This window comes from Cryptomeria japonica, chromosome 10, assembly GCF_030272615.1.
Source record: "Cryptomeria japonica chromosome 10, Sugi_1.0, whole genome shotgun sequence".
Taxonomy (NCBI): domain Eukaryota; kingdom Viridiplantae; phylum Streptophyta; class Pinopsida; order Cupressales; family Cupressaceae; genus Cryptomeria; species Cryptomeria japonica.
Window position 1 is genome coordinate 226668211 of NC_081414.1, and position 8146 is coordinate 226676356.

The 8146-nt window shown below is 33.6% G+C and overlaps 1 long non-coding RNA gene and 1 other non-coding gene across 2 annotated transcripts; one reads left to right on the top strand and one right to left on the bottom strand.

Moving 5' to 3' along the window:
* Nucleotides 1-3482: 3482 nt before the first annotated feature.
* On the top strand, nucleotides 3483-3564 carry TRNAS-AGA (transfer RNA serine (anticodon AGA)). The gene has a single exon. It is a non-coding gene; the product is annotated as a tRNA-Ser (tRNA).
* A 2010-nt stretch (nucleotides 3565-5574) lies between these two features.
* Nucleotides 5575-6626, bottom strand: LOC131859512 (uncharacterized). Its single transcript, XR_009359200.1, has 2 exons — nucleotides 6371-6626; nucleotides 5575-6281 (listed from the first exon to the last, which is right to left on the bottom strand). It is a non-coding gene; the product is annotated as an uncharacterized LOC131859512 (long non-coding RNA).
* Nucleotides 6627-8146: the final 1520 nt, after the last annotated feature.

An 8146-nucleotide genomic window follows, 5' to 3' on the forward strand; every position in this document is an offset into this window, starting at 1 on the left:
GGCAAGATTTTAATATGATGGAATATCCTAATGATAGCAACTATTTCTACCACATTAAATTGAGTAATGGAGTTTGTTAAGTGGTTGAGTTTCCATAATTCTATTGGGTTTATTGATCCAATCCATAAGAAATTCAACAATCATCTCCATGTTTGGTATACTTGGTTGAATTATAGATTTAGAAATGATAGATATCTTAGCAAGTTAGATAGGTTTTATATTTCTCCCATCTAAAATTGATTCAAGGCTCCACTAGTATGTATGCAATAGCAAGTTGTTTTACTACCCTCTCCAATCATTTTCCCATCATTTGTTCTATCTTGGAGGCTAAAATAAACATTGTAGATTTTCAATTGTTGTATAAACATAATGTTTCATACCTTGAAAATCCTTCTCACATGGTTGCTTTGGTTGGCATCTAGAATTATATCCCCATACCAAATATTGGGATTCCTATAGGGATTGGTGACAAAATATTATTTGTTAGTGTGTTGATTTATTATGCTCCTTTGGTAGAAGACTGGCTTGGTTAAAAATTTAAGGAAATGTCTCTACAGGGTAAGTTGGAACATACCACAAGATTTCTTGATTCAAGCCCAAATAATATCATTCAAACTTCTATTACCATGAGAGACCTAACTTTGAAAACTTGATATTTATAGGGGCCAAAGTGCTAAAATTAGGGTAATGTTGCATTGGATCAAAGAAGGTAATAACTAATAAGAGTTCCAAGTAACTTTTCAATTTTCTAAACTATAAACATAAAGAGTATACTGGAGTAATCCAAGATAAAAATGGTCTTATTCATACAAACCTTGGAGAGATAAAATCTATTTTTCAAAAAAATTATGAGAATAATTCTAGGGAGTAGTCTTGTTGGCTAGATGTGAAATAGAAAAAAATATTAAAGATAACATTCCTAAGAAGTTGGATTCTAAGATAATCGATTTCTAGACCGTGAGTTATCTATTGAAGATCTTGAATATGTTGTTTTTTCGATGGCCCCTAATAAAATTCCTAGTTATAATGGGCTCTCAATTGAGTTTTATCAATCTATGTGGCTTTATATTAAAGGGGGTTTATATCTTTTATACTTGGAGGCTTTTCAGGAAGGATAAAAAAAAAAGTGTTGCTAAAATTCTCCCAAAAGGGAAGAATGAAGACACTATCTCAAGATGGCTTCCTATTAATTTTCTTAACACCTCCTATAAAACTTATAGCTAAAACCTTAGCTACAAGGATAAAACTAGTGACAAAAGGCATAGTAAAACAAAAGAAAATAGGTTCCCTTGGTTGAATATTTGTCCTTGATAACCTCATGTTGGATTAAGAAACTAGTGAATGGGCCCAACAATCAAGTCAAAATGTTTTGCTTGTTAAGATAGATTTTGATAAAGTCTATGATAGAATGTGTTGGAGCAAGCTTCATCCTTAAGATTTTGCAATTGTCTAGGGTTTTGGTCCCAAAAAATTTAAGCATGTTCAAATGTTAATGTTATTCAAAGATTCCATTTCTCAATTGGTAATTAATAATTCATTATCTAAATCATTCTCTCTTTAGCGGTCAACTAGACAAGGCTGTCCTTTAGCTCCATTCCTATATGTTCTTGTTGTTGATGCACTTGGTCATTTGCTACAAAAATTCAATCAAATAAAGTTGATAAAAGGAATTTCCATCCCCAATAATATATTTACTCTTAATTCTCATTTTGTTGATGATAACCTGCCATTTTAATAAATTTTTAAAAAGGAAATCATTCATATGCTAGATTTTTTAAACTTATAAATTGCTCTATTTCAAGTTCAAAGATAGCTCGTCATAAAACTAAATTATTTTTTATTCAACCTCCTAAAAAATGGAAACATATCTAGCATGGACAAATCAAATATTATCTGGGTTTACCCTTTGGGTTAGGTATTTCTCTCTCTAAAATGTGGAATGAGTTAACTGCTAAGTTAATAAACAAAATTTGCAATTGGAAAATATTTTTTTGTCATTAGTCGGATCCATGTTGTTAATCAAATTTTACTCGTATCTTATGTGTATTACTCCTTTTGTTGGATGCCTTCCAAGAAGTGATATGAGGACTTAAATAAAATCATTTGCCAATTAAAGTGGTTTAATTAGGATGAAAAAGTTGGTTTTAAATCTGCTTCATGGTTGCACTGTATCCAACCCAAATATAAACAAGGTTTGGGTTTTCTAGACCCCAAGACATAAGAGTTTTGTCTTTTGACTAAATGGATATTCAACTTTGTTACTAGAGAGGAACCTTGGAAATGTTTGGTCTGAAAACACATTAACCTTGCTATTGTAAAAATGGAATGGTATGATGTCATATGGTTTGACAAAATCCTTCTTTCTCCATTCTTCTATATGAGAGTTTCATTTTCTTTGCAATCCTTCTAGAAGGCATGGCAAATAGTTTGCAAATTTTAAAATTGGAAAAATATTTCTTTAAAACATTAGATAATCTTCACTTTATCATCTATTTGGTGGAGAAAGTTAATTCAATATCATAACTTGACTCTTTTTATTTCATTTTCTAGACACGATTACTATTTATTCAAAAAAGGATTTAAACAATTCAGTGACATGGGATTTTGATTTTTGTCAAATCTTTGGTGTTGGCTGGCCTGGTTATGAAGTGATGCACCCGCTTATAATACATTTTTTGCAAAGATTTGTTGTGGTTGTTTAAATTCCCCTTTTATTACTTTCCTCTAAAGAAAATTTATCTAAGCCTCCTTCTGGATGTGTCATTAAACCTAAGATTGAACCAAAAATGGAAATGTAGGCTTCATGAAAAAACATGGATGAATTTGATTGCTTGAATATGGAAGTCTAAAGTTGAGGCTAATACACAAATGTTGGCTTAGAAAATGCTACATTTCAAGCTATATGTTGTGGATAAGCTAAAATGTATGATGGTTCAACAAATCAAATGCCCTCTCTATCAGTATTATGAAAGCATTAAACATATTTTTTGAGATTTTTTTTTTTGCTTAAAACAAACAGAATGCTATTATCAATCACTTCCTTGTTATCCTTGATCACGGTTTGCGCTAGAAGTTGTCATTTTGGATCTTGGACTTCATAATAATGTGGTGGCAAATACTTCGAGACATTAGTTTGCTTAATATTTGGAAAATCAAATGCTTGACTATGTTAAGAGGTCTCTAAGAAACAATAGAAAATCGGCCTTCCTTTAGAAAAGATTGAATTTAAAATCCTCCAAAGTACACAATAAGGTTGTTATATTATTTGGGCAATCTTTAGTGTGATGATTGGTAATCTAATGATTGTCTTTTTTATTTAAATTATTTCTTTATATATAATAATTATTATGCAAAATCAGAGATGAGTCAAATGTCTTTGTAGGCATGCACGTGGTTAGTTGATGAATCCATTCAATTTTGGGTGTTAAGATAGTTGAGAAAACGATTCAAATTAATATAATTCTGCATTTAAATAACAAAAGGTGGACGTGCCGGAGTGGTTATCGGGCATGACTAGAAATCATGTGGGCTCTGCCCGCGCAGGTTCGAATCCTGCCGTCCACGATGAAAATTCTTAACCTGTAGGAAATTATCATAGTTTAATTACCGTACAGTAATCAATTTTTTTCGAGAATAACATGACGTGTAATTCGGTTTTTTTAATTATTATTATTTTGCAATTAATTTTTAATTAATGATTTTAGTTTATTTTGTAATAATGAGGGTAATGCAATATATTATTTGTAGTGAAGTTGGGTTTAATTTATTTATTTTTATATACACGTTTCAATATGTTTATCTTATATGTGCATTCATTACACCTTTTAATACACCTACCTTAGAATAGTCATTATACCCATATATAGGACAATCAACCACCTAAGGTCATTTCCATGGTTATAGACTTTACCCTTGTCTTTCTATATTCAATTTCAAATTTTGGCCAATTAGCTCTCTTGAATTTCTTGCCCTAAGCCAACTAAGTACACGTTTCAAGAAATTCAATGGTATTTGCTTGTATTCAAAGTCATTTGTTGCCATTCATTGGATACTATCCTAAATCCACAAGTCCATCCTAAAGAATTAAAGGACCGATCAATAGTAGAACATTTGGATTTTCTTGAATAAATGTGTAATAGTTATGCATAAATTATCATAGGCCCACTTATTGTCTTCCATATTTTACTACATTGTCTTGCACCACAAGATATATTTAGATACTACTAGTCACAATATATCAAAGAAAAGAAGAGTAAACCAGTATTTAGATACTACTAGTTACAATATATCAAAGAAAAGAAGAGTAAACCAAGGTTAAACAAGCGAGACATAGAGCATATGTGTATATTGCATAGGGTCATATATGGATACACATGATGAATTTACAGTTGTAGACTTGATCTCAAATGGAGCACAAATTCAACACATGATCCAAAGAAATTCATTGAGAAAAAAATTACACTTTTCAAGGTAGAATTAGTCAAGATCTAGAATCTTTATGAAAGCACACATTCATGGTGTAGAGCTTCATTCTTTGTTTTCTCTTTTCGGATGACATTAATCAACGTTCTTTGTTCTCTTCCTTTATTTAAAGATGATAATTGTGTTTCCCTTTCAATTAAAAATTTCATGATTTCATATATGTTATACAATAGAAAAAAATCATAAAAACAAGAGCCTTAAAGCAACTCAGTCACACCTCGACCTTGTTTCCAAATCTTATATTTTGATATTTAATTGCATCACACAAGTTGATTCAGAAGGTTAAAATCAACATCAAGTCAAAATCAACTAAGTCAATTATTCTCTTGATTACATAATACTCAACTCTTATTTTTAAGACTAATTTGGTATTAGACCTAGATTAATCAAAGTGAGAAGAAAGTTGTTATTTTCCATACTAAATCTAATTTTTGAATCAAAGAGAAATTTACCTGTCATATAAACGAAAATTCAAATATTAATAACATTTTTTACCTATAAATTGGAGGCTCTATTGAAACCCTCATCCATATAAAATATTTTTAAAAAGCAAACAAAAGAACAACTAGATAAATTCAAATATGAATTACAACCTCCAACAACTAGGTATAAATTATCCAGAAATCTTTACATCGATAAAAGTAAGGCTAACTACTAAAACCAAACCCTACAAACGCACCACAAAGCCAACTAAGAAAACTCCACTACCTTGAACTAAATGCAAAAGGTTGTCCCTAAATTATAAAAATAGGGGCATTTCTTGGGAAACCAACCTTGATACATTCGCACAACACCCTTCCTATGATAAAATTTTGATTGTATTTTATAAAGAAAAAATTGTATTTTTTTTTTGTTAAGGGCATCAATATGGCCATGAAATTTAACTCCTCTTCAATGCATTCGTGTGTCTCATCTAAATTTATTTCTTATAATTATTTATGATCTAAAATTTTCTCATTCATATCTTGAAAAAATTTATTATTTTCTAAGTTAAAAATACATAAATGTATAAGCATACAACCATCTTATTCAGCTCCTCCCTACACTTAATTTCACACATTGAGAAGTAGACTCCAATCACTCTAAATTGTATAGAAACAAATGGATTATATAGATATCAACATCTTTGTCGTAAACTAGCAAGTTCAATACTATGAGAGAATACACATCCAAATTAGAAACCATCTTTTCGTTGTAATCTAGATGCTCACTAACCTATATAAAAGAAACAACCACACAATGTCAGTCTCGCATGGTAGGTGAATTGGCTTGGGTCGTGGGTTTACTCCCCCATTGGTCTCAGGTTTGATTCCATGTCATGTTAACACAGAGGTTGGGGACTGCGGGCAGACTCATCCACTTCTAGAGGACTGGTTTCACCTCATCTCGCCCCTCCTTTGACCCCAACTTGGCACCTATAAGTCCAAGGTAAGGCGGGGTTGGTCGCTGGGATGAGACGCGGGGATACCTCTGGGTTACCAAAAAAAAACAACCATACAATGTCTGAAGCAATTTAAAAATAAAATACACATTATGTCAATGGGTCCTTGGTCTGGTGGTGAAGTTGAATGGCTCCAAATTTGTCCACGAGGATCAGTCTTGCCGAGTACAATGCTCCAACATCATAAGGAATGAGGCTGGGATCATGCTCCGAGCAAATTTGGCGGAATGGATGTCCCTCAATCCTTCACTCTTAGCTGAAGAGATTTCAGCCTACAGACTCGTACCCCATAGTGGTTGGCAAAAACTCTGTTAAGACCCTCACTGGACTGAAGTGCTCGAAAGCTTCATGCCTAAACCTTCAACAACAAAAAAATCTCAATATACAATATATATATATTTCACTTGAAAAACTCCTTTGCATGAAATAATAACCTAAAGCTCTTACTCGGCCTTTATTAGCAAATACCCATTTGACAGATTACTGAAAACTGTTTTGTGTCTTGGTGGTTTGATTAGCAAATATCTCCAACAGGGGTGACCTGAGAACACATGCCTAATCAAATAACACATTATGCACACAATTTCTGTGTGCAATCATGCTATATGATGGCCGTGTGTTCTCAAGTTCATCCCTGTTGGCTTCATCCCTGCCTTTAACTTCGCTAAGAAAAGAGCCAGCCTGTTTATCTATTCCCTTAACAATACAAACAAACAAACAATGTTGTGCTTCCAATCAGTCGTGCATACATATACATTCCCTAAGCAATACACAGTGTCTGCAACTTCATGACGAAATAGTTGAAGGCGATGTCGACAGTAGGAAATGGAGGACTCCATAACAAGTACAGTTGTGTGACGACATGTTGGCGTTACTCAACATATCCTCCTCATCATGTCGACATACCTAATTTTCTTCTTTCTTTTTGGGGAAGTTTGGTAGATACAATAAAGTTTTATGAAATAATAGAAAATACTTTAAAATAAATATAAAAGAGAAGATGGAGATGTGTGGCAAAAGCATATTTTGGAAGAAAAAAAAGTAGTAGTACAGAAGCAATGGGGAGGAATAGGGCTTTAGAGTAGGAAGGTTAGTGTAGATAGGGAAATGGGTAGAAGGTTAGTGTAGATAGGGGAAATGGGTTCTCAACAAGTTAGTTCTAGGAAGACAGGAGGGTTGTTTTGGGCAAAGTGGAAGTGATTAGGAGCTTAGATGTGTTGGGATCTTTATAATTATGAAATTTCAATTAAATCTTTGTGATTTCAATTCAATATTGTTTTATGGTAGTTTCTTTTGTCTTTTCAATTGTTTTGGCGGTATGGTGTTTAGTTTAAATTGTATATGTTTATGTGTTTTGTATGTGGCGTTTGTTTTCTTAGGTTACAAGTTTGCAAGCATAATCAAGACCTATGGATTAGGTCTTGGGGTTCCAATCCCTCTCCGAACCAAAACCCTAGACTACCATTTCCTTGCCTCCTCTATCCCTCCATTCCAATCCACGAGTCCCCAAGTAGACCTTGGACCAAGGGACTATGTGTTGAAGTTTGATCATGTTCTAGTTCTTGGACCCTATTGTGTGCCCTCTAATTGTTCCTTTATTTTAGCTCCATGTCAAACCTCAAGCTCTTGGGGGAACTTTGGACCTTGCTACTTGAACTTGGATGCCATGTTCATTTTTTATTATCCTTGCTACTCTTCCCTACTTCTTTCCTTGAATCATGGGCCTTTAGGGGATCCTAGACTTTGGTACCAAGCTCTTGGTGTCAGGTCCTCCTCGAGACTTATTCCCCACATATCCTTTTCCCTTATGCCTTCGACTTTTGGTTCAAAACCTTGGACTCTAGCACTATGTTCCAAGTGTCAAGTCCCCTTTGGTTCCCAACCCCAAGTCTAATTCCATCCTTTCTCTTGGTCTCAATCCCAAGTTTTGATTCTCGACCCACTCCCTTTCTAATTCCTATTTCCATTTTCCTCCTCAGTTTTGACCTCCAACATTTGCATCCCCTTAGACCCCAAGGGCCTATGTGGACTTTTAAACTCACCTAATGTTTCAATTTCCAATTTCTTCCCCACTCCCAACTCTTGGCCTCTCTTACTCAATTAAACAAGTCCCTCCCAAGCCTGAACTCCCACCAAGCACCAAAACATCCAATTTTTGTTTACCAAGACTTAATACACCTATTCATCTAACCTAGCAACTTCCAATTCACTCCATTAATGATT